Genomic DNA, 27,932 nt, shown 5'->3' with positions numbered 1-27,932 from the left:
TTTCCCTATTGCAAAAGCCTGCAGAAGTCTATATCTAATTATAGATGTTGCTTGTTGTTGCCAGCTGAAGCATTTCTCTGCTGGTAAACTTTCAACCTGGAAGTGATGACTGCCTACGGCACAGCTCTTTATTGTTGTTATGAAAATAGGAAAGAAGTTTGGTTGTGTAAGGGATCCAAGAAGTTATAAAGTCTGTGGTGGAAAGGAAAATGCAAAGCTGGTACCTTACTGCTGCTAACCAATAGAGAATAGAAAATTTAAAAATTAAAATTAAATAGAAAATTAAAAAAGAAAAGGCAAATTTGACCACCAAGACACAAAAATATTTGATTTTCCCCCCCTTTTTGTGTGTGTGTATATTGGGGGGTTTTGTGCTGGGTTTTGTTTTTTTTTTTTCCTGCGTGTGTGGTATTCTTGTGTGTGGGTTGTTTTGTTTTTTGGTTTTTTTTTTAGTTTTTTGTTTGTTTGGTTTTTGTTAGACAACTATCCCATTGAGTTCTGTGGGGATTTCATACCAATAGAAATGTACTCTTGTGGCAAAAATGGCATAGTTTTCTGCCTGTACAACTCTGCTGATACCTCACTACTGAAAGTGCCATATAAATGGCTTTATTGTCAGGTTTAGAAGTTTTCTAAAAAAAAAGTCTGCACTTCAGTTTTCATTGTTGCAGAATTAGCACTCTAAGTTTATCACAAGCTCGCTTATTTTGATGACTTAAACACTATAGATATGAACTCCTTGAAGCTGAAGTTTGTGAATTTGAGTCAGTCCTTTTCAAAACAAATCAAGTTGTTTTTTTTTTATTTTGCCTCAGAACCAGAGAGGCCTGATATTTCCTCCTATTTAGCTTTACAGGTTTATCTCAGGAATCCTTTCTTAGCAGTGTTACTTCTGGCTTAATTTGGATAAGGAATGGCTTAATTCTTTGTTGCAACCTGCCTGGATTTGCACTTTGCTTGGTTAAAAAACAATTTTAAAAATTACTGTGGTGCTATAGTACTTCCTTTATCTGCCTTACCCTGACTGCAGAGCTTTTCCATGTTCTGCTCCTCTTGAAGCTGAGGAAGCAGCCAGAAAGTCACTGTTTAAAGAGAAGGTTGCATTGGCTGCTTGGACCAGTCAGAGAAGAGATGCTTATATTAAATGTGTGTGTGAGAGCTAAGGTTTTCTGTGGGGTTGGTGTAATAAGAAGTTATGTCAAGTGTATTTGGAGTGTGTTTAGGCTGGGTTGCATCACTTCACACAGAGCAGTTTGCTGCACTGGTAAGCTCCAGAATTATGGGATGTGCTCTTCAGTGTGTTCACCGACTGCTCTTGAGCGTTGAGCTCCATTCCTCTTGCTTTCCACAAAACTGATGTGAGATCTTTGGATGTTTTAACAGTTAACTTAAGCAACTGCCAAAGAGAAAACAGTCCTTCATAATTTTCTGGTTCGTGGGCAATTCTGTTACTGTAGACAAACGAGTTATGCAGAAGTATTCTGTAGTGAGATGACTCACTCCAAGCACTATTACCAAAGAACAAGTTGCTCAATTACACTATGTGACACCATATCTAGCACTTAATATTTTTTCCCCAAAGCTTCCTCTAGCCTCTTTATTTCTGTTCTTAATGTGGAAACAAAATATGTATGTTAGTGCTTTATTTCTTCCTGGTGCTTTTTACTTGAGATATTGTGAAACAAGTGACTGCAGTTACTGTGTGTAATGCTTTCTGCAAGACCCCGGTGCCTTTCATTCAAACCTTTTTTTTAGGTCACACGTATCCTATTTTTACTGGCCTAAAACTGTTTAGTAGACATGTCCAAATGGAACAGGAAGCTGATGTATTTATTTTAGAGCTCGTAAGCATGATTTAAGATAATGATTACCCAGAGCTTATTTCTGTACTCAGCAATACTGAATTATTCTATGTTTCTAGCCAAAGCCTTTCAAGATGAAGCCGAAGAGAAGAGAGTAATTTTAATTTATATGTTATCCTAAGGTAAAATCAGATGTTTCTGTCAATTCTTGCATCCAAGATTTTGCAAATCTGTAAATTAAGTGCTATAGGTAGTGTTGTTGCCTGGCTGCTTTTGACAGGAAAGTCAGAGTTGATAGACATTGATTTGCCACTGAAAACCAAAAACGTTAAATGGAGCTGTGGTGCATAATCCATTACTCTGCTCTGCTCTGTGGATCCTGACTTAACAGTTGTCACTGCAATCAAAAATTTATTTGTGCAAATGCACCTGTTGTGATCAAAGTAATAATTTTTTTCTAGTTTGTAGTTGGCAGGTTCAGGATTCTAGAAATATAGCCGTGACTTGCTGAATAGCCCAGATGAGCTGACTGCTCCCAGGGATGGGGTATGTTTTTGTGAGTCTTAAAGGGATGGGACATCAAAGCAAACATGAACATAATATGTTAATAAAGCTGCCAGCTCTAAAAAGAAACACTGGTTCATCAACATCTTTGTTTCTTTTCTAAAAGAAACAAAGGCACATTATATAGATCTCTGACATTAACGTGTAGGGTTTGGGTAGCCTGTTGTGTCTTGGTTTTTTTCCTTTGGATATATCTAGTTTAAACCACTCCAAATTGAGTGTACAAGAGAATTCGAATAAAAGAACAGTCTGGTGAGGTGGGATTTTTTTTGTGTTGTTTCTTTTTTTGTACTTGCAAACTTCGACTCTGGTAACTATTTTTTTTTTTTTTTTTTCTATTCTTGTGATAGAGGTGGAACGAGAGCATTTATTCAGAAAAGGTTTGGAGGAAAGGCTTTTAATCTATTTCATATAAACTGAAGTGAAACACTACTAATCAAAGCCTTATAAATACACACGATTTTATTAGTTGACATTTGGAGGTTGATGTGAGCATCCCAATAATAAACTGCTTTGTCGCTTATTGATAGAACTTGCAATGATGTAAATCACAAATCTCTGTGCTGTCCAGTTCATCCTGGCCTAACTGCGATTAGCAAATTAGCTGTTTGCCATCTCCACAGCTCCCAGAATGGGTAAATATTTAACTTTTATCCTACATTAAATGACAAATGCATAAGATTTTTTTGTTTTGCTCCTGCCCTTTCTTAGCCTTAATATACTGATGAATATTAGTTTTGGTTTTGGATGTCAGAAGCTGTAGGGTTTTGCTTCTTTTAGATTCTTCTAAGTCTGTGTCACTATGAATGTAACATAAAGGTGAAATACTAAGAGAACACTGCTATTTGGGGAGGAGGAGTGATGTGGGCCCTCATTAATTAGTCTTTGTAGAGGTAGAATGTACATGTTAATGTCTTCAGAGGAAATAGTATCTTCTGATAGTGCCCAATGTTTGAATCTTTACTCTGTTTTTGAACACATCTTCATAGAAAAAGTTTGCATTGGGGAGCCTTGTGGGGAAATACATCTACATTAATCTGTGGAGAATGCTATTTGTAAGTGTCTTGCCTGTGGTGGCTGAGGGTGTGATGTTCAGAGAGGCCTGACTCTTGGACTATAACTTCTATGGGTTGTGGGGTAAACATTTTTTTGAGAGTTTTCAGTACATTTTTCTGGTTTTATGACAGAGCAAAACTGAGAGAGTTCCATGTAGTTTAACATAGCAGTTAGCCCACATCCATGCTTCAGACCCTAAAATGATAGCATTTAGGAGGCATCAGGATAGAAATGTTTATTCTTGGTCCTCTCCTCACTCAACTTGTTGACTTGCAAATATCTGTAGTTTTATTTAAGTCCAGTAAAGCTGCTTTTAAGATTTAAAGCATCATTAAGTTTGGGTAGAATGGGTTTATTTAAGGATGGAAGGCAACTAGAGGAGAAAAGATCTAGCCCTTATTATACAGGAGAACTCTGCAGTAAATATATACCCTAAAATGTCATAATTTGTGAAATTTCTCATAATTTCTCCTAATTAAGGGACAACCCAATGCCATCGATCCTGATATTTTTCTCTAACTAATTTTTTTATAGGTAAAAGGTGTTAGAAAAGTGCCATAAAATATCTTGGCTGGAATAAGTGCGTAATGGCAGGATCTCAGTTTGGTATTTTAGCTTCATAATAATTAACATAGATAAAATAAATTTACATGTCTTTGGTTAAGACCAACAGCAGTGTTAAATACAGAAATGACAACAGCGTGTGCTTAATTTCTCAGCATTCCTTTCAGAAGAAATCTCTAATCCTTTTGTACTCTAATTAGCAAAGCAAAATTACTTTGCTAAAATGAAGTCAGAACTCTCATTTAATTGCCTTCACTATAAAGTCTACATAATTGCTTATCATTGCCTATATATATATATGTGTGTGTGCTCAGTTGATATAACACTAGCTGAAGGAGAGGAAAAGATAGCCTCAGTAGGAAGTCATTGAACCATGTGAAACAATTGTGGGAATAACTCTTATATTCATGACTTCTGCACATGTAACTATGAACCATTAAAATATTCAGATAGATTTGTCTGGTTTAATACAGCAGCACTGTAACCTTGTTAAGGTCAATTGCAGAGGACTTTTTACCTTTTCACTAGCTGCCTTGAAGGGGGATGCTTTGGTTTTCTTTTGGCTTTGTCAAGTTACAGATTATTTTTTTTTTTTTCTGGATTAATGTAAGCATCAGGAATTTCATGTCTCGTAGAGCTTTTAATTTCTACTGTCTGGCAGTTTATATATTACTTGGAGGTAACAGATGTTAGCTGGAGTGGCAGAAGTATTGCTTTATTTAAATGGTATGGGGATTCAAAAATTAAAACCATCAATGTTGCATAGATGCTAAAAATAAACCAGCTTAAGAAATTAAGAAGTCTTGAAAATGGTATATCTGAGACTTGCTGATAGTGAAATTTTTATTCCATTTTTATTTTAAATGAATGTTTAAAGGACAGCTTTGTAGACCTTAGACCTATGTTTGGAGCAAGGTTTTTCTAGTTCTTAGAGAAGCCTAAGGAATGCTTACTTTGTTGAGAGTCTGTGCTGCTCTCCAGAAAACTCTTCATTTCAGTGCATTCACCAAGACCAGCAAGTGAGGAAGGGTTTTTTTTCCTCCCATAACTGAAGTTTGACTGTGTATTCAGCTAATTCTGCTCTCATTAATTTTTACCATCAGTGGCAGAAGATTTGTTTAAATCAGTTGTCTTGTGGATTGGGATAATGTGAACTGTGTTATTTCCCTCTTCATTTCCTTGACCTGCATTTACAGGAAAGGAGGGCGAGGCCCCTCTCCTAAGGAGTCAAGAACTGTTTTTCTTTGTTAGGGTTGTTATTCTGGATTTTTTTGGCATTCAGTGTGGATCGTGTAGTATATGTGGAAAAAGCAAACATCAAGGTATTATTTTTATCATTATAGTAGATCATGAAATTCCTGAGAGCTTTTTTTGTAAGAAGTTCTTAAAACAGTCACTTTTTGCATATACACTGTGTATATTATTTTTAAATTCCCATTGAATTTCAGCAGTTTTCATAAAATCTTCGAAATCCATGTATGAAATTAATTTCAAAAGGAAGTTCTGCAAATATTGTCTTACTTGCTCTCTTCTTTCTTTCTTTAATATTTATATTGTATGTGCAATAAAAGCTATTAAGTGCTTTCCAGGAACTTCAACATCTGGCCTGCTTCCAGCATGTTTTTCTCTAGCCAGTGTTCTGGAATTGGTGATGATTATATATCTGTAAAAGTGATTAAACACATTCTCATTACAAGTGAAGCTTAACTGGGATTTTCCTTATGGTCCAGGACAATGTGTTTCTCTTCGGTGCTCTTTAATAACTTATCTACTTCTCCTTCTCTTCCATTTCATTTCTGTTCAGGATGTTTTCTGACTCTGCTGACCATGTTAATCTTCAGTCGTGCCTGTGGGAGTTTTCTTGTCTGCTCCTTTGGCATAGTCCTAAATTAGCTCTGTTCACGTTTGTATATAGCACTGTATTTAATAGGAAAATCTCTGTTCTTCTGTTGGATAATTAGTATTCCAAGATAGTCTTTTCTGTGACTGGTGATTTCAAGTCAGAACATTTGTTGGCATGATATTAGTTTTTCCTTCCTTGCTGCTAATACACAGAACATTTTGTCAGCAAAGCCAGTAGTTTGACTCTGCTCTTCCTGTACTGACAGAGTGCCTGGTAGATAGAAATATTAGATACCATTTTCTTCAGCTCAAAAATATCCTGAATAAATTAGTTCCCATATCAATACCAGGCCACTTAAACATTTTCTCCAGGATGGGCAGATAAGATAGCTCCATAGGGCTTTGTTTGTTTTGGTTTTGTTTCTTGTTTTTCCAGTGAACTCTTCTGAACCTCTCATCTGGGATATCACAATGGTGACTTAGCTCATTTTTTAAAAAATTCCCCAGCATTCACTTATTCAGGCTTTCACATCATTGTACTTGCCACACCTGCTGACTGCCGTTCCTCAGCTCCTGGAATAAAACTGTGTGGTCAAATATGCAAGGGTGTGCTGGCTCACTCAGATTGGCTGGTGATTTATTGAACTGTGGTCCTGTACATCTCTTAATTGTAATAAATTTGATTTAATATTATAGTACTTCATCTATAACTTTGCTTTGCCTACTGTTCTCTCCTGTGCCCCAATAATTCAAAGGTGCCATTATCTACTAAGGAGACTACAACACTGGAAAGAAAAAAAGATATTCATCTGTCTGTGGTGTCTGCCTGTAGGAAGGTGGCTTTGGAATGCAATACATTGTAGATTCCAAAATTTTCTAGGCGTGTTCAAGGTGCAAATGACCTGGATGAAGAATAGGAAAAGCCCAGTTGATTTTAGTTTAAAATGGAAAGACTGGAATGGAATTTTCAGAGGTCTCCAGCAATCTGCTGCAACAGCTGGCTGGGAGAATCAGCAGCTATAAATTCTCTGTACCAATGCAGGGCTCCACAAAGCTGCCACTGACCCCTTGCAATAGCCGTGCATCCCAGTATGGCTGTGGGTGGGTGCCACAGTGGATGACACCAGTCATCCCAGTACAAAGTCAAACATTGACTTCTTTGAATGAAGCTGCTTCTTATGGGAATGGAGCAAATATATTACAGATGGCAAAATAAGAGCCAGGGGAGGGGAGAAAAGAAGCAGGATAGCAGGAAAGTGCACAGAGCCACAGACATCGTCATTCAGCTACACAGGGCTCTTTCCATGAGGTCTCTTCAGCCTTCATAATTCTTCAAATTTTCTGCTTCTCTGCAAAGCTGGCCTGGGAATATTGCTTTCCAATTTAGATGTTATTATGCTTAGCATTATATGACTTTTTCCAATTTCTGATCTCTTCTGCTTCTTTACTACCCTAGTGCCCTTTCAGTATCCCTGTACAATCTGAAGCAACTCCGTGTTCTGCACCGATTATCTTCCTGTTGAATCATTGGTTTCCCTGGCCTTATCCTTCACCCAAGGCTCTATGTTTCCATGGGGTTTTCTTTCTCACCCCCAGCCCAAAGAAACAGAATTAGCTTCTAAAGCCAAGAACTATATATCATTATGAAATAACAATCAATTCTGAGTGAAACAAAAAATTCTAAAGAACTTCATAGCTCTCTAAAATGTTAGAGGCATGGTTGTAAAATATATTTCTTTATCATTCTGTTCAAATCAGAATACACGTTCGGGGAGGGGTAAAAAAAAAAAATATCAGTCAGCTGCAGTGGTATATTATAGAGCTGAAGACTTTCCCCTTATTTCACATATGGGCTGAAGCACAAAGATAGACCTACATAATACTTAATTGACCCTCCCTTTCCTATTTATTATGTATGTGTTGTCAGGAGTTCTGGTCACAGGTCAGAATGAGAATTTGATGGTTTCAGTTGTTTAGAAACCTGCCACAGTTTAGGTTTTCATAGTATAAACCATCCATATGTATATTTCAGGATGATTTTTTCTTTCTTATGAAAAGTTTCATACAAGATGGTATGACTTTTTTTCATACTTACAGGAATCTCTTTGGGTTTTTTTTTCTATATTATGTTTTTTACTTCTCTTTCTGGAAACCTTTATCTCCTAATTACATTGGAGAAGTGAGAAATTTGATAAGGTCTCAGTTGTACTTGGTATGTGTGTTTCATTGAAAAAAAACAAAACATTCCTAGTCTGGATAGTTCGCAAGCCACTGAAGGTTTCAGTTTTGCTGCACTTTCTGAAACAATTATTATGCATGGATATGGGAATGAATTTAGAATGCTTTGGTCAAAGGCCAGTCTTAATTACTATAGCAACTTTAAATACTGGGTTTTGGATCATTTATTAAGATACTCATGGTTTGAAAACTCCCACTGTTACTTTCTCAGAGCATGCAAACAAGGGTACAGCAGGTCATGGTGTTAGTTTTAATGCAGTGATACCTCAGAGAATATTATGGACAATATGGTTAACCTTGGACTCTCTGACACCCCATTTGGAATACGTTGTGAAATAAAGTAGATTTGCAAAACATTTTTGCTGATGCTTATCTAGAGATATTTTTTGAAAAGGGAAATAAATGTTTTTGTTTCTGTAACAGGACTAATGCCTGCATATAAGCAGAATATACAAGAATCTGGATTCATGATTGCCATCAAGGATCAAGAATCTGCTACGAGTTGGCGGCAGCTGGTGTCAGTATCAGAAGTCCCTCGTTAGAAGGTAGGACAACTGTATTTTGAAAGTACTTATACATTTTTAGCAGCTGCAATTTGATGCTCTCCACATTGGTGCTGGGTATTTTTGTGGTTTACTCATGTTTTGTTTCACAGCACAGACCTGCAGGTAAGCTGACATTCAGGTTCCTCTCAGTATGTCCACATTTTCTATAAGGAGAATTAGAATGGCATTAGAGTCCTCATTAGAGTGCTCAGACATTTCAGATGCGTTTGTGTTCTCTGTGTGTCCATATTCCCTTGTGTGGAGAATTGCTGGCAGAGATGTACAAATTTGAAGGTGCAGAAACTCTTCTGAACTGCTGATTCATGCTCTCCTACTGGCACCTTCTTAAAATCCCATTGACTTTTGCATAGTCCCATTGACTTCTTGAAAGAACAAACAGCTTGTTAATGCTACAATTAATACTCATATATTCAATGTTACTTTAAACTCTAGTCTCATTCACAGAGCAAGAGAGAACAAAAACTAGAAAATAAAATCTAATTAAGCATATTGGATGCTTGTTAAAATTCACCTGTCCTGGAATGTTCATTTATCATGATTATGACTGAACAACGAAACTAAGAAAGGTGCTGTTTCCTCATTTGATGCAGAATGATGATTTCTTACCCTGTTTTTTAGTAATGGTTAAATCTAGTGGACACTTCTGTGTGACAAATCATTCATCTTCAGAGTAAAATTACATGTTATTCTTTTATGTAGAGCATTTCATAGCAATTCATGGGATACAGAAATCTTGTATCACTAAATTCCCAGAGCATGGGTTGCATATATTATACATTTATTTATAATTTAAAGAACAAATGTGCATATTAATGTTTGAATACGATATCTTTTCCTGTTGGTAAAATTATGTAAATATTTTCATTTGACCTAATCAGTTTGCACCCTGCATTTTCCTTCATGCTTATAAATTCCATGTCACAGATCTGAGAAACAAATATCATGATGAATAATCATATTCTTCTTTCATTCATTGTATGTAGGAATATATAGGAGTAGCATAAATGTTAACAAGGTATGCTCATGCCACAGGGAGAAGAACAGCAGGGCATGGACTCAAGGGCATCTACTACACTGCTAGATTACATGCCCCTTATACACATGCTCCATCTTTAATTAGTGGATTGTATAATTACAAATAGAACTTTCTACCTGAAGAAACTCCTGGAGTGAGTTTCAGTCTATTAACTCTGCCTGGTACATATGTTTTGTCATCTGGAGTGCAGTAGAATGAAGATTTTCAAGGCATGGACTCTGACATCTGTAATAAATTCATTATTTTTTAGAAGAGAGATTTTAGTATCACTGCTGGTAATTTGCTTCCAGGCAGCTCTTTAAAGAGATCCTCCTGAGTAATCTCATAGTATAGTCAGTTGCCAGATTAGGGTCTTGATGCTGCTCCTTTAACATAACAAGAGAAGCTCCATGGATTTCATAAAGAATCAGTCTTCAAGTACTCTTTGCTAATAGCAAAAAGATGATGTCAATTCTGCCATATATTTCTCAGAAGTCTGGCTGCTTTATTATTCTAATATTGTTGTAGCAGCACATGTTTTTATCTACTTCTAGGCTCTTTATTAATCAGAAAAACTTCAGGCAGATGGTCTTCCTAACAGAACCATTTGCTGTAAAGTGACTTAATTCATCCTTTGGATGTGGAATTAGGTATTTGTGTTAAACTGATGTTTGCAAAATAACTCATTGAATATCTTCAAATGTTTGTATTTCTAGCCTTTCTCCTCCTTGCTTGTCCTTTGAGCATACAACTGGCAACAGAAACATTAGTCAGAAATTTACCCAGAACAAAGTAATCCCCAAGAACCTTCCTTGTTAAGTCATGCTAACTTAAGAAGATGCTTCCTCCCTTAAGCAGAGTGTAATATTTCTGTTTTCAGTAACTTAGACCCTCTTTTCCCTTCCCTTATTGCCTTTTGATTTTGAATAATGTTTGCAGACTTTGAAGGGGATAAAGTTTAACTTTTCAGAATTTTGACAGGATATATGGCTGGCCAGTCAGTAGAGCAGTGCTCTAAAGGGATGTGTCAAAATCCCAAATTTTTACATGCTCTGCATGTGCTCAGGTAAATGAAGAAACTCTTCTGAAACCTGTGGTGTGTCGCAAAGGGGGAAAAAAATTGAGATGATGGAAGAAAAAATTAGGCTAAGCTGTGTTTTAAAGCTGACATACATATCTTGTTACATGTCAGAAACTGGTCTTAACTTTCATGTGGCGTTTTATCAGAAGTCGGAATTCGGTGTTCACATTATGCCAAAGAGCTCCCTAGCTTGTAGAGGAATTTATCTAAGAGGATTTGTGAGTTATAATTCATGCCTAAAGCTATGCTTGTCCATCAATAGGCTGTGGATAGCTCTGTACTTAGAGTTCTGCAGTTAATTAGCTGAGTTTTTTTATAGGTTCAGGAGTTGTGCTATTTTCATTATTCACATTACTTAAAAATAAGATTTTGTAGCAAAACTTTAGAACTAGTAATTTTTTGCCAGGTAGATATCATCAGTGTTTGAAATAGCAATATTAATTTATATCTTCCCTATTTGCTGAACATTTGGATTTAAGTCCTTTTCTCATAGTCATTTAATATGCTGAATTTTAGATATTCACAACTTGATTCTCTCTCCTGACCCTGAGGTTGCCAACCTTATATTTTTCCAAATTGAGTTCTGCACATTTCTGGTTTAATAACTCTGTTCCTTGATCTCTGATCCGATTTCATCCACTGATATGCTGTATAATAATTATTGACCCATATTAATGCTACATACTTTGATTCCAGAGATTTTTTTTCTTTCTTTTTATAATTTTTTTTTTTTTTAAACATAGACCTGTTTCCATTCAAGCTGATTAAAAAGAAGTACAAGAAAAGATTATTGAAAGGGGCTGAAAGGAAGTATGGTAGAAAGACAGGTGCCTTCCTTTCCCTGTCTGTAAGTCCCTTCTTGGAGCATTGTATGATGCAGGTGATAAACACACTTGTCAGGATCTGGTCTTTCCCCTGAAGTAATGTAGTATAAACAAGTACTGCTTAGAAAAAAATGCCCAAAACACTCCACTGTGGCACATCTGCTATCTCTTGGCTATTCTTCTTCCTTCCTACCACCAGGCTGTGAGGCTGAACTGCAAATAGATAGATGCATTTGTTTGAACTAGACAACAGATTTGTCCTGTGATGCTGATTAATCACCTTACACCACATGTTCTTTCAGAATTTGATAGCTGATTTTTTTGGACTCCTAATCTGACGTTTCAGTCAGGAACCATTGCAATACTTAAAATTTGGGTCTGAACAAGTATAGGTGATTTCCTGAAGCAATATGGATAATACACAGCATCTGGGAAGAATAACTAGTTTCTCTCCATGTTTTTTTGTTTTCTTGTTGTTGTTTTTTTTTTTTTTTGGTGTTTGATTGTTGGGGTTTTTTTCTTTCTCTGGCAAATAGCTTTTTTTAATTTTTTTTCTTTCCTTTCTTTCTCTCTTTTGCTTTTGTCTGGCAAACATTATTGAAGAATGCTTCAAACTTGATTACTTCTCTGTTTGGCTGCTCACCTCACTCATGCATGCAACATGCCTAGGAAAATTATGCACAGTGGTTTAAAAGTTTTATGTCACTGTTAATAATATGAGTTTAGGACAAAGAATCATCTGTCCAGGTTGAAATTACAGTATTTTTTGCCCTCCAGATTGCAAAAACCCTTCTGGGCATATTGTCTCAAGCATTCTCTCAGCACATTGGTAACTCCAGTGTTTGCTTAGGTTTGTGATTTCATACCTAACCACTTTTTAAAAAGAGAGAGAATGTTGAGAATGGCTTATAGAGACAGACCCCCTTCCTCTCCTTTTTTTCCTTATTGTCAACATCTCCCTACTAATGATTCACATGTTCATTAAAACACATTCATCCAACTGATACATAACCATCAAAAAATGAGACACAAATGAAATTTCTCAAGACCATTTATTGTAGGCAAGCAAATCATCTGGTTAAAAACAGGTCTGTTGATTTACCAGTTAACCTCAGACACTGTGTTGTGGGAGAGCTTTCACTTGCTAAGCTTATTTGATTTGTTACTGCTACATCATTTAGTTGAATTCTTCCTAGTGAAAAAAAAAACGTAATGTTCCATTATCCTTTTAGTCTTCTTATTTATCTGTGTATGAAAGGACAGAGTAGTCCTAACTGCAAATAGCCTTCCCCCCAAAGAAGACTACTTTCTATTAGAATAATACTATTCAAAGCAATAAATTAAAAGGCTTAGTGCAATTCTAAGCATTGTTTCCATTTTCATTTTACATTAATCTGCAAAATGGGCTTTTCTTAATAGAGCTCCAAGAAATTGGTGATGGAGTATTCTTTGCCTGGGTAAACAGTTGCCATTGCAAGGGGCTTGGCTGTTTATTTTGCCTCTCTGAGTGCAGTATTGCTGGGGATCCCTTTAATTTCATCTTCTCTTACTACTTCTTTCAACTGGATCAGTGGATGGACACTTAATTTTATGGTAGATGGAACCTCAAAATGGAATCTTATGCTAAGACTCAAAATAATGGGAAAAATATATTTGTGCTGCCTGTTGTGGTCTTTTCCCAGGGTGCTGGAGGTCAGAACAGTCAGACTTGTGGTTTAAAGCTGAGTATTATGCAGTGAGGCTGTAGATAGAGGTGTGCAGAGGAGATGGAAAATCTGTGCTGCAAAAGAAATAGAATGTATTTGAGATAACGGGAATTGTGAGAGTAGGAATGCAATGGGGAGCCATTATTAGTGAAACTACCATTAGATCAACTTTACCTCTGGGTCTCTGGCATACAAAAAGAGCAAATGTCTCCAGTCCTGTGGACTCCCTGAATAAACAATAGATTAGTACCACTGGCAGGTAATATTAACATGGAAATTCCTCTCTCTCTCATGGTCACCATTAGGGCTACAGTTATTTTGCAACTCATAGAACCTGTACTATTGCTGAAGAAATAAAAAATATCTTTTTCGTTTCTTGTCACTTAGCACATGCCTGCATGGAGGACTAATGAAGCACTCTTCACTAATTAGCCCAGGGCCTATCTGGTAAATATTATCTTGCATTCAGCCTGTGCTGTAAACAGGGTGTGAAAATGCTGTAGACTGGCAAAATTAAGATTCTTGCAGGTCTTTCTGCTTTCCTTATACAACAATTAAACTGCAGCTCAGAAGCAGATACTCTTGCAGAAAAGATAACTCAAAAGTATTATGAAAACTTCAGATCCAGCGTATGTTGAATTTATGATATAAATGTCTGGAGGCTGTTCTTGAAAAGAGCTTTGACTTCCATCTCTTAAGTTACTGAGTGCTACTCAATGCTGTTCTTTTCATGACTCATAAAGGTGAGTAATAGCTACTGCCTTTAGGAGCATAGCAGTAGTTCATTATGTGGTACTCTGTTCAATAATAGCTCTGCCCTGTGCATTGATGAAAAGAAAATATTGGAAGAGTTGTCCTTACTATCTAGGGATTCCTCCTCTTAACCCTTCCTCAGGTGAAACTGGTGAGTTGCTCATTTTCATTATGTTCTGTCTTATTAAAAGTAATTGGCAATACTGGTACTCAGAATTGCTCAATCTGAGTTTGGAGGTGATGGGTGACCCACCAAGACGAAGTGAAATCAGTCAGGCTCACTTTCAAATCAGAGTTTTTCTTTTGTGAGGTAAAATTCGTTCACAATTCCTTCTTCTGTCAAGTGCAGCATTAATGAAGTGGGACATCTCCCTGCCCTCTCTGTATGAAGCACTTCTGCTCAGTGCTACAAGGGCAGATTTACAGTGGGTTTCAGTCAGTTCTCTGTCTTTCCACAAAGGACTTGCCAGTGTTATGATGTAAACATCTAGTGGCCTTGATTTTGAGCCATAAACTCTTTTATGGTGATAAGCTGAGCAGATAAATGTCTTCCTTCTACAACTTACATTTGCAATATCAGGTGGCTGAAATTTCCAAGCAGTTTGGTAAAAGCTAATGCTGAAATCTTACAAAGTAGGTGGAAACGGGTTTATAGCCTCTAGGGAGGACTGGTAGATGCACCTGCCAAGTTCAGTAAGTTTTATAAATATGCTAGCAAGCATTCAGTATGTGACTATTGTGTTATAATGAGATTTAGGCACATTTTTTCTTCAATATATAGTGTACTAGAAAAAAAAAGAAAAAAAAAAGTGTCTCTGACAACTATTCATTAATTTTCACAAAGGTAGAGCTGTGAAGAAAGTTACAAGATGGTGAGATACAATGTGGAAAAGCAGGCCCCAGCATCCTTCTTTTGTGTGACAGCCTGAACTTTGGAATTCTTGTTCACAGTATAAAACCCTCATGTAATAGCATAATTTGAAAGTCAGGAAATATTCAAGCATAGCCTGAACCTCTGCTGTAGGGCTCTTTCAAAATATTCTATTCTAGAAGAATAATAGAAAGGATGTCCAGCCTCTCTGCTGAGTCTACTAAATTCCAAGGAGGAGGATTTGTTTTGAAATATCTTTATTCACACTTTCTTATGCATAGTGATCTGGAATAAAAAAAAATAAGTGTTTTAACATATTGAGTAGCTGCCACTGGTGATAAATTATATTTACAAGCTACCTACCATTCAACATGTTGTGCATAAGCACCCTCCTGAGCTTGTAGTAATCAACTTCCTCAGAGGACTCACCCAGTGCTGAAGTTTCTTGAGACTGCAGTTGTTTAACCATTTCACCTGGAAAACTTAGGTAGAATGGAAACTTTCTTCCTTAGTGGCATTTTCTGGAAAAACAAAGTTGCAGTATGTGTAGCATCCTTCAACTATTTTGCTTGGTAGAAATCAATGGGAAGTTCATATCCTCAACTGGAACAAATGAATCAATTAATGGCCAAAAAAGGGCCAAGTCAATAAAACGCGTAAAAAAGTGTTGACCTAACCAAAATGTCCTGGGCACCTCAAAATTACTGATTTTCTACATAGTGAATAGCAGTTTCCAGTCTGTCACCAAAAAAATTGTAAAAATTAGGATCTGGTCATCCAAAGTACCCAGTCAAGGAACCCTGGGACCAACAGTCTACATAGCTGATTGCCCTAGAGTGTTCCTCTTTCCTTCCTGTCATTTGATCCACCCTGTATTATTTATTAAAAAAAATAAAATAGGTGTGTGTGTGTCATGCAGATAAGTTGTACCCGTGTGTGGATTGCTGTGGGGTATGTTGTATTGGTGATCAATATTGCAGCCCCCAGCTGTCCTAGGGGGTGGTTTTCTCTTGTGTGGTCTAAAAGTTGTGCCATGTCACTATTGTGTTCCTGATGTGATGTCACTGAAAGTATGGGTATGACAGATGGATAAACACCCAACTCCTGTGAATCACAAAATTAATTTCTGGCACAAACTTATTGCCCAGGAAAACACTCAGTAAACTTCATTAATTATAGTAAATGGACCTGAAAAAAAATCCTACTGGTCTTGTAACATTTTTATCTTTAGTATCTCCTTTTACAACAAGGAGTGACTTGAGATTGATAGCCCCATAACTTACAATACATTATTCTTATTGCCAGGAAATATTGATTGAAGTAAATATTTGATACTGGAATATTTGTGTTATACCATCCTAGTGCATCTTTCAGTAATATCTGTACTGAATCGATTACTTTTCTGATTTAGAGAAAACTGAATTTGATTTGAGGTGCTGAGATCAAATGAATTTGCGTATTATTCAAAGTCACATAATTTGATCTGAATTTTTTTTTTTGGGGGGGGGTGGGGGTGGGGAGGCAGTGCTAAGGTATGCAATTGTGGAATTTATTTTTGCTTTTTAATATTGCAAACCAAACAACTAAATCCAGCTGCTGAAACTGCTTGAATTGAATCAGAATTGACTATTACTCTTCTTGTCTTCAAATATATTTTGATAAATTACCTATGTCAGCAAGGGAGATTCTTTAAGACATTATGGAAAACAAAACCCAAATAAACAAAGCAGAAAGTATACAAATAAAAAATGTAACAATTTGGTATTGCAGACTAAGAATCCTCACCTACATCTGGTATTATTTTAGGTACCTAGTTTTGTTGGTAGGGTTTGGGATTTTTATAGCTTTGTGTTTATTTGGGTTTTTTATGAACATGCCAGTGCTTTCACAAAGCTGGACAAATACATGCTCTGCACTTACTAACTGGGTGCTGTAGCACAAGGCTTGTGTCTAAATGCCACAAGAAGAGCACAGCATTTGGCAAAATATTGGTCCTCTAGTTACCAGCCATTCGATCCCTGTATAACAAGGCACAGTGACCTGAGGATTCCCTGTTATGCCCCGCATGCAGGCCTCACTTAGGCTATTGAGATGATATTGCTTCCTCTATTCTTATCAAATAGGAGCTTGCCTAGCTCCTAAAAGAACTTCTTTTCCATATGTTAAATATGAATATTTATTTTATGAGAAACTTGTTTCCTACCCAATAAATGCATAAATATTGCTGTGTGGGGTACTCTGCTCTCACAGCTTCACCTGTTTGGGCCAGCTTCCACCCCAGGAAATGCAGTGCTCTGCAAACTTTGCATTCATGTGAGGAATGGGTAACTGCACTAGTCTGGAAAATGACAGCACTGATATCTGCAAGAAGTTGTGAGCTCCATGACTGCAAGACTGTAACTTCTGGAGTTCTCATTTTGTTTTTTAAACGTAAATAGACAGTTGAGTGGGTTTCTGAAGGAAGCCATTTAGGAGGTGTTTTCCCTTTTTTTGGTATTCACTGAAATGCATTAATCACTGTCTCTTGGGGGAGCCTTATTTTCCTGGTTAATGTGTTTCCACATTTCCAAATCACTTCCCTCAGTGGTTACAACCACACCAATCTAGTTATGAACTTGCTGAATGGCACAAAGTTTCAGTGGTATAAGACTTTGCTAGCAAAGCAAGGCTATGTTGTTTGCTTATAGAAATTAGACTATTGACACTGTTAATGGTGTTTAAAGTAGATAGAGATGCCACTGTTGGTGTATAAATGGTTTATAATTAATTGGAAGTACACTTGAGGAAAGCTAAGCTGATAGGATCATAACCATGAGGCTGGTTTGTTCTACTGATTGGCACATTGTGAGTCTAATTGTTTGTTGATCTGGCATGGCTTACAGATGCATTTAATGATTCCCACTTGGGTTGCCTTGGTTTGCATTGATCTTCCCAGAACCATGGGAGGATGAGATGTGAAGGATGTGGTTTAATTAGGCTACAGCTTTATTAATGCAGCTCATCTGGGAGCTCTTCAGCAATAACTTATAAAGTACAGGTCACAATGCCTTGAGTTACTGCCAGCAGTTAGCATTTGCCTCCCCAGGCTTTTGCTGGGCACCTGCTACGTCGCCATCATGCAAGGATTAAAGTGCTTGGGGTTTCTTAGCTTAATGGTGTTAGGCTGTGATCTTATTCCCCAGTTTCTTTCTTACCATGGAAGCAGCTCTCTTGACGAGTGACCTGCACTGGGTGTACCTGCTATAAGGGCACCCATCACTGATTATCTTATTTTTCCTGCCTACAGTTTCTGGTTTGCCAACAGGTAAAAGCTTTTACAAAATATGTTCCCCAAGTGGAGGGAATACCTCCCTTGCTGCAAATTGGCTCAAATCAGACACAATTATGGTAAGTAATTAGTTGCTTATTTTTGTTGTTCCTTTTCCTGTCCATAATTTACACAGCTTCTGGTTTTGTAACCCTGCAAAGGGCTGACATACCTTCTTCACTGCAGGATTTCAGTCCAGTCTATAGTCAGTATTGCAGAAAGTACCTGTGTCTGTCACAAATATTTGTGAGTTATACAGGATCTAATACAATATTGTCACCTGGATATCTAAATCATCCTTTCAACTGGGTGCTTCTCACTACTCAAAATTTTTAAAAGGGCAGAACTGTCCACAGTCCAAACCTCCTGTGTAATTTTTCTGTTTTGAACTATAGTGAAATGGAGTGAGGCCTCTGGGCCCTCTGTACCCACCCATAACTGCTCAGTGCTCATCCCACCTTGTTAAAGGAGTCCCTGCAGTTCAGGAGAAGAACATAAGCAGAACCAGGGATGTGCTGTACATCAGCAAGTACTTAGTTTCTGTGATGGCTTGAGGAAACATTCCTTCTAGTCAAGAGGGACCATCAGGCTTAAGGGTTTTGATGGAGGTTTAGGCTGAAAAATGAGACCCAGAATTCATACTGTATTTATACTATTGATTTGTCTCCCCAGTATAACTCTGTGTCTTTGGTTGCATTTGGATTTATTGATGATGAGCATAGGTCTTGGGGTTTCTTGGAATATTTGTGTTGTGATACTAACCATGCCATCTGCATTTCTTTGTTTTATCAGTCGAATTTCTAATAGTGTAGTTGTGCATTTCCAATACAGTTGTAACATGTAGCCTGTTCTTTTGCAGTAATTTTTTCCCTTTGAAGAACAACCCAAATGTTAAAGAAACTAAGCATGATTTCAGCTTGACCTCTCTGTCTGTCGGGCCCACATGCTGTTGCTGAGTACACACAGGGTGTCAAATCTTTGCTGCTCTCTCTCTGTTGTGAGCAAGTGTATTGTAAATCCTCACGTAAAACTTTCCATGCAAGTTTCTATTTAACTTGGTGGATATTGCCTCTCCTGCAGCATCATCAGTTACCTCCTGGTGATGAACAGTTGGTATTGTTGATCCTAGGTATGAGGAATGGTTCAAGCTGAAGGTTTTAAGGTCTGTGTACCACTGAGGGATGCAGAAGAGACTGATTGCTGAGCTCTGCTGCCGGCTTCCCTGCCCTCATCCCCTGCAGCCATTCTTGTCATCCCTGCAAAGGGAATAATTAAATCCTACTCAGTTTTTCCTGTTTATGCAGATATAGCCTGCAGCCCTGCCTTTGAGGCAGGAGGCATGCATTTTAGGATGCATTTTTGATATATGTTCTGGTATTCTGTTTTTATGGATGCAGGGCAGTATGTACAGATTTGATTTCAGGAAGACAAAATTATTTTAATGTGTTTTTCTAAAATATTACGTCTACTAAGTGTAGCAATTCCTATTTGTTCCAGCTCTGCAGAAGGACTGCTCTTGGTGACTTTTAAAATAATTTCTATTGAGCTGTAGACCATAACTTTGCATAGTTGAAAAAATAGTTTTGGAAACTCTGTTATGTAAGCATGGGAAGGAATTTGGATGAAAAGTACACTTGATATCTGAATGTCTCTAAAGCATACGAAAGGTTGCAGAAGAAGACATTTACTTCTTGATAAGCACAAACCCCTTGCCATTCCATCTTTTATTTGTACAATGCCAAAAGCAACAGGGTAGGCAGGTTCTTGCATTTACATGCTGTTACTGTACAAATGTTTAAGAAAACAAATAGGACTACATAATGCTCAGGAGAGTTTAGAACAAGTCTTGGTTCTTGTCCTGTCCTTCCAAATTCTATTGTCTCTGTAGCATTGGCATGATGGAAGAATAATTTCCGTGTGAACTTGTATTAAGTATGGATAATTAAGAATCTGAATCATATACAGCTCGTGCCTTGTTTGTTCTCAGCTGGCCTTGTATAAACTGTTAGAAAATACTACACAAACACAATTCCTCTGGAATTATAGTTAAATTGCAAATAATTTAGTCTTTTAGCCTCTTTGAGATAAAGATCTTCAGCTGTGAATTTGCTGGCTGACAAGTCTCCCATTGGAGAGGAGTTCCCTTCCTGTGAGTAATTTAAATTACAGATAAATTAATGCTATGAGAAAATAATCAAAATCTCCACTCTTTTTGTTCTTGTGTCTCCACCTTTTTTTGTTCTTTGGATACCTGTATTTTTTTTATTCTTTGTAACAACTTAAATAATAATGAAATACTACTGCCAGTGTGTAAGCTTGCACTGTGTCTCAATATTTCTGGAGTGATGATAATTTTTTGAAAGAGCTTCAGAATTATTGCCAAGACCCTTGTCTCATCGAGTTTCAGAGTTAGCCCTCCTTCAAATGTCCCCTAGAGGTCCTTTCCTGCTGAAGTTATTACAAGATACTTAGTTAAGACAGAAGAGGTAAACTCACCTCTCTGATGTTCTGAGGCTGTATCACACGCACAGATAATCCACTTGTAATGTGGGAAGTTGGAATCAGCCCCATCTGTGCTGCATGCAGAGTTCTCTGTCGCTTTAGTGCTGTTGTGCAGGACCTCAGGGGAGGAGGATTTGATGACAACAAACTTATTGTGAAACAGATTGCCTTAGCCAATGTGTGGCACTGCTAGTGGGTAACAGTTATGTTCCAATTCAAGCAATCTCCTCTCTAATTTTGAACCTGATGCCTCAAAACTATTAATAGACTTACAGCTAATCTTTTATTCAATAAGCTAATCTAGAAGACAACTGTAAGATACAAATAAAATATCTCATGATTAACCTACCTTGTACCCCACTGCGGACATCTGACTATAGGGCCTCATTTCATTTTTTGCAAAGAAAATAGGAGACTTAAAAATGGATTTTCAACTTGAAGCAGTGATGATGAAACCTATCTAGAGATCTGCATTTCCATGGAGGGAAAAAAAAAGTAAATTTCTTCTTTTAGCTGGCTTTGTGATGTTTTTTTATAATTTTTTTTATTGAAATGGAAATTTTGTTGTCAAGAGCCTGAACTGTATGAATTCTGAAGTCTTACTCCTAATAGGAATATTTATATACTAAGGAATTTATATACTAAGGAATATATTATATAATAAGGAATTATATAGAAGGAATTATATTATAATATAAGGAATATATATATATAAATATATATATTTATATACTAAGGAATATTTTTGAATAGTGGGATCTCTCCAAAGTACCTGAAGAAAATTTTAGAATATTTGCCATTTAGGTTTCTAGAATATACTATTTAAAAGGGCACTAAAAATACCCTTTGTCCATCTGCATTGAACTCTTAGCAAGTCTGTGCTTTATTGATGATCTTCTAATATAAAAATAGTCTTGAGGCTAGCAAACATAAATGAATTAAAATGTAGTGTACCCAGTAATCTATAAGGACTTTGAAGAATTGAAAATATGTGTGGAATTGTTTCTAATACAGTTAAGAGTTCTTATGCCAATAAGAGCTATCTTGGTGTTGAAAAATTATCTTGATGGTGAAAGAGACATTTATGCACCATAAGTATTGAAAATACTTGTATGCTGAAATCAGGGATGCTGGTTTTTGCAACTGTATAGGTATGCATAGAAACTCTTGTTAGGGCTGTATTGCAAAGCAGGGGGGTGTGGCACAGCCACATTAGCAATGGATGAAAAAGATGAGAGAATCCAGACCCAGATTTTTAGCTGTCTGGAGACCAAGGGCAAAAGTCTCATCATTACCTTAAATCTAAAGTGGTAACGAAAATAGAATAAATTGGTTCAGGAGACAGAGAGAGATGTATGTCTGGATAAGGGATGGAGTGAAGGGAATTAGAGAAGGACCCATGAGAACATACTTAAAACAAGCTTGAGAAACTGGAACAGGCATCATTTGCTCTCCAGCTGTACATATTACATGACTGAGCAATTAACTATAATTCACTGACTCTTACAAATTTGAAGTAAGGGGGATAATTTTATCTAAAAAGCAGTAAGCTGACAGTAGCAGCCGACTGACTGGGTGTGTAAGCATATTTTAGGGAAATCTATTTTTCAGAAAAGAGAAGCAGTTGCCTTAGCTTAGTCTAGCTTTGCTTCTATAGATATTTCCTGCTTACATGCCTTGGAATCAATCTAATCCAAAATGTAGACTTAATTAAGAAGGATAAAAACCAGACTAGCAACAATATTTTGGTCCTTTTGTAGCAAATATGCTCTGATAAGTTAGTCATGGCTTGTCCATGCTGGTTACTACACCTGATCTTTACATATAAAATAATTTCTGTGTTTAGAATTTCAGCTTCTTTAAAGTCTCAGGCACTGTTAATGAGGCTTAAACCAAAATTCATTTCTGTCAAACAGTGATCTTTAAAGACTGGGGCTTTAATTCAAGCCTAACCCTACAGAAAACTGTCAAACCTCTCCAGAGCTGTGTGGACTCAGCAAGACAATAGTGCACCAAGTTAGGCAACAAAATGTCACAGAAATAAGAATAAATAAACTTAAGATATTTCAGAGTTAATGTTTTACAACTGCGATTTGTACTTTCATGTTACAGAGCTCAGAAAGCCATACAGTTATATTAAATGATATCAGTTTTCTCCTTTGGAAGGATTTGTAGAAGGAAATTCTTCAATTATTAAAATTGGCTCAGAAGATTTAGTCCAAGATTTAATTAGTAATTAAATGTGGCAACTTGGATTCAAATTCCAAATCTCATCTGGAGAGGTCTCTGAATAACACACAATAAAAAAAATCTTGAAAATTAGTAGCTGAAAATGTTGTGGGGTTTTTTTTCTATCTGTATGATATTTCACAACAGTATTCCCCTTCATTCAAGGTGCAGTTTATTAATAGCATGGCCTCTGAATGGTAGATATTTATGCTGGTGCAATGCTCTTGTACACATACAGCAAGAATACATGAAAATACCGAGAATATCTTCTTTGCATTTGCTCTGCTCCAGGAGAGATACTACTTTCATCCTGTGCATCACTATTTATACTGCCATTTGTTTATGCTACAAACAACTTCTAATACCAAGCTCTACTAATCTCAGTCCAAATACTTCTTGCTCAGCTCCAATAAAAAGCCATAATTAGTGCCTTAAAATGTGCCCTCAGCTTCTGTCTTGAAGACAATGGGAGGCTGGTGATGAAGGGAAGAGAACCAGATCTCTTCTGTCAGCTGATCTACAGAGTGGGGGCTGCAGAGGGAGGCTGGTTAATTGTACTGGGTGGGCATGGCCGGAAGGGAATTTCAAATTTTTTGAGAGGTGTAGATGGAATTCCAGCAGTGCTGAATTCTGAGTAGGAAAATTTGTCAGATCAGTCCAATCTTTCCTAAAATAATAGCACCTTGTTCTGATATAAAAAAAAAACAGAATAAAAAAGCCCATGGATATATGAAATCCAATTGGAAATAGAACTATTTAGACCCTGGCTATGTGAACATGTGGGAGAGGTTTCACAGGCAGCAGCTCCAGGTTTTGCCATGTCAAGAGGTGAGAGGACAGGAAGCTGTGAGCCTGGAACATGGGCTCTGAGCAGCGTTTAACCAAGAATCTAATGAAGCTGTGTTTGTGGGAAAGATGGATAATGTTAGGAAGGGATCTTTCCATTTTTGCATGTAATTGAGGGTGTGATGGTTGGACCATTTTGCTTGTGATATGTGAATCTTTATGTGAGGAGGGAAGAACATGGCTGAATAGTATGGGCTGTCCAGTAAGGAAGTTGTTCCCAAAGGGCTTGGAAGTGAACACTCCTATCTGTATGTTTCAAGGCCTCTCTTACTATCTGGAAGGCTCCCAAGTGGCTGATTTTTTGTAACTCAGCCCAGAAAAGGGAGCAGAGAAAGGCAGCTGTTTGTCTGTTGCTGCCAGCTCTTGAAGCTGCATCTCCTCTTTAAAATCAATGGTAATAATGCACCAGTTTAAAAAAAAAAAAATCCAAAAGCTCTTGCTTCCTGCCTGGAGACCAAGTTTCTGCTGTAGGTGCATTTTTTTTCTTGCATGTTAAAACTGTTAAAACCTTGTCAAGCTATTGAATTTTCCCCTGGACCAAGAGAGGGGTGGTAACTGGTGCAGGTACTCTTCTCAAAGGTTGAAGCCCTGGGCTGGTCCTGCCAGCAGTGATTCCAGCTGGCTGTGCAAACAGTTGACACATTCATTTCTGTGCCTTTTTTCTGCTTTTAAAATAGATAAATTGTGTGTGGGGAAAAGACTATAGGTTAACTTACCACTTGCTGTAAAATTTAAGATCTTTGTAGAGAGTTACCGTAGACCTCATAAGAGATATTTTATTGAGAAGAATCAACTATGAAACAGCTTTAAGGAAATAAGTCATGTTTCTGTTAAATTAGTTTTATTCATTTTATGTTCAATATTTTCAACAACGACTTAAGATTGCAAAGCCTATTTGGGACCCTCAGATTTGAACCTTTTTAAATGTTTATCTGTCAGACTGGTGTTTTATCCTTATTTCCAAAATATTGTGCTGGATTACTTTATTTGCAGTGACTAGATGTGTGCTCTACATATCCATTATAGTAGCAAACCAGTAGCCTAAACTTTGATGCTGCACTGCACTTACTTCCTTTGCAAGTGCATCTTTAAAAACCTGAATATTTTCCATTGTATCCTTTCTTTACTGAAATACAATCAGATACTGAGTCCCCGAGGTTTTAATGAGTGCCAGCAGCAGATGTGAATTTAACTTCATGAGAGATTAAACATCATCTTTAGTTTGAACTTTGTCATCTCAAAGTTAGTGTGCAAACGAATGCAGAGAAGACAAATGTTATCATTTAATGTTAGTCACTTTTGTGGTTACCTAAGCTACCTAAAGGCAAGAAAACTTTGTTCAGGAAAAAGATATCCCCAGAGTGGTAATGAGATTAAAACCCATGATTGATCAGCTGAGTGCTGCTGTGGCTTGCTGAGGTGGAAGATGTCATTCCATGCCTTGGCTTTCTTGGCATCCAGCAATAGTAGCATCAATGACTGCTCTGTCCTGGGTTTTCAGTTTGCTTCGATGCTTTTGCTTATTATAGCTCAAAATATTCTTACACAGATTCTTCTGCCATTGCACATTGTGACAGGAATTTTGCTTCTGAAATTGTTGTGACATGCTAATGAAGCAGAGGACAGTACAAGTAGCCTGAAATACACATATATTTAATAAGGAAAGAAAGTGGATTCAAAGCCATTTTAGAGCTTCTGCATAGATGAGTATATTTCTAAATGATGCTGTCATACAGATGAGATGATACAGATGGAAGCTGTTTTTAAATAATAGGTATATATTCTATTCCAATGCTGCAATAAACACAGTAGGGAGCAATACAATACAATACATACTGTTAGCCTTAGACCTTCCCAAGATACAGTTTCAGGCACCCTACCTGCAGTTTGAAGAGTAATTTTAAAACAAAAGTAAAACTGGGAATTAAAAGGTTAAGTGTCTGCTCATGCTAGTTTTATAAGGCATTTTGTTGACTTGATGAATATTTTCTGGGGATGTTATGTGTCACTGATCCCAACTGCTGTTTCAAACAAACTCTGGTTACAAAACTTCTATATCCTAGTTCAGTTTCAGCCCTGTGTGTTTGGTGTTTGTTAGTCCTGCAGTTTCCCCTGTGTTTTTGTTATATTATACTAGAAATTCTGGTTGTCTGACAGATTCTCTCCACGTGAAGAAGATAAAAAAGGTTTGGACACATCTCTTAGTATTAAGTCTATATCTGTCCAGTTTGTTTCTTGAGAAACTTGAGCTCTCATTTGCATGTGATGAATTAGAAGAATTGAAGTGCTGGAATAATAGAAAGAAGTAGGAACATGATGTTACAAAGTGTGCTGTTTGGAGGCTCTGACCAAGCATGATCTGATGCCACAAGAAATTTGGAGTCCAAATGGACAGAATCCAGGGGGGAGTCATACAAGTTATCAGAAGTCAGGAAAAAATACCTGACAAAGAAATCTTGAGGGTTACTTTGTCCCCTCATTTTGATCTTTCTACCTTAATGACTTATAAAAACACCAGCATGATTGTTCAGAGGAAGGGACACATTTCTGTCTCCCTTCTTTAGACACAGGAGATAATGTAGGCTCTGGTGAAAGTCCAAAATACAGTGTGGGTTTTTTTTTTTTTTGTGGTGGTATTGATCTACTTTTAAATAGGGAAACAAGCCCAGTGCTTATATATTCTTTAAGTGTAGTTGTGTGTATCGTAAAAATGCATTCTACAATAGGTGTTTTCTTTATATTCATTATTTATCAAGGATTTGAAGCAGCATTTGCCCAGTTCTTCCTATTCTTTTCCCAAGAGAAAAATTACTAAAAATGGAATTAAAATGTTAAAGCAAAAAGTTGTGAAAAAAAGCCAAAATGGTGCTTAATTATTGCAACCCATTAACATCTCAGATTTTTGACTGACACTATCAAATATTGTCTTAGCAGTGCCAATATGTTGGGATTTTTTTTCTGGGGGGGGACTGGAAGTAATAATTTTGTACAAACAGTTTAGTCCCAAAGTTATTTCCGGCAGGTAAAAAGTAGTAATTGATTTCATGTGAATTTATGGAGGAATTAAAAAAAAGAAAAAGGCAAGCTTTCTGCAATGGACAGCTTATGTGTATTGATTAATATGAAGATATTCATATGTATTGAGTAGTTACATTGTTTACTATCTTTGTCAAGTGAATGTGATTTGCCTGTTCAGTAGTTCACCAAACCAATGATGCAAATTGATGGGAAATATATGAGGTTCCATTAGACCATTTATCATCAGGATAGAAAAGAATAAGCATTCAGTGAAGAAATAGCAACAAATTCTTGACAGCATCCAGACAGCTGCTGCTGTGCTTCTGGTCTTCTCCAGATGTGAGAGAGTACCATAAGTGAGCATTCTTCTCATTCATAATTATTCATGTAAGTACAAATCAGTTACAATGTTTATCTGCTATAAAACCTAATTATTGCCAAAAATGGAACAAATCTTTCAGAAAGCAAAGCTCTGAACTCCAGATGGTGCTGGCTATGCTGAGTAGTGGTGGGCTTGATTCTTGAAGTCTTACTGTCAAAATGTCTGAATTAAGGCCAATACTGCAGATAGCTGGGAAGGGGAGGATGCAATGTATAGGTATGGAAATAGAAAAGCTAATCCTATAAATGTCTTGGCTAAAACCCATTTCTGCATGATGTAGAGAGGGCAGGTTGAAATGCTTTGTGCAGCACTCTTCCTGTCTGCCAGCTCATTTTAATTTCTCTCCAAGACTTAATCTCTTTGAATTAGTATTACAGAAGTGAGATTAGGTTCTTATTTTGTTTGTTGTTACTTTTAATTTTTGTTATTTGTTATTTTGCTTGTTGTTATTGTTATTCTTGTAGGCTCTTCAATAGTGGAAACCTATTCCAAAATGAGATGCCTAGGATTAATAACTTAAGGTATTTTAAGTTTTGTTTTTACCTACTTTCCAGTTTCTATCTTTTTCTCTTTTGGTGTGTGCCTTACAGGCATCCTTAGAAAACCTACTGCACCTTCTATAATAAATTGGGTTATTGCAGTGAAAGTGATTTCTGGTAGCTTCATTGCTGCAGAATCTCAGGCAGGTTTTCTGATTAAACTTGCATCATACTTTATATCTGAGCTTCCTGCATCAGATGTCAGCTCTGTCAGGTCTGAGTAGGCA

At 37.0% G+C, this 27,932-nt stretch overlaps 1 protein-coding gene across 1 annotated transcript in view; it reads left to right on the top strand.

Moving 5' to 3' along the window:
- The first annotated feature begins 8,495 nt into the window (after positions 1-8,495).
- The window catches only part of VSTM2B (V-set and transmembrane domain containing 2B), a 147,069-nt gene continuing 127,632 nt past the window's right edge, over positions 8,496-27,932 (top strand). Inside the window, exon 1 of the mRNA XM_071756810.1 lies at positions 8,496-8,611. The gene's annotated coding sequence lies outside the window, so the exon portion shown is untranslated. The remainder of the gene's footprint in view (positions 8,612-27,932) is intronic.

Source organism: Heliangelus exortis, chromosome 13 (genome assembly GCF_036169615.1).
Source record: "Heliangelus exortis chromosome 13, bHelExo1.hap1, whole genome shotgun sequence".
Classification (NCBI taxonomy): domain Eukaryota; kingdom Metazoa; phylum Chordata; class Aves; order Apodiformes; family Trochilidae; genus Heliangelus; species Heliangelus exortis.
The sequence above is the reverse complement of the archived record's forward strand: the minus strand, read 5'-3'. Positions and strand labels throughout refer to the sequence as shown.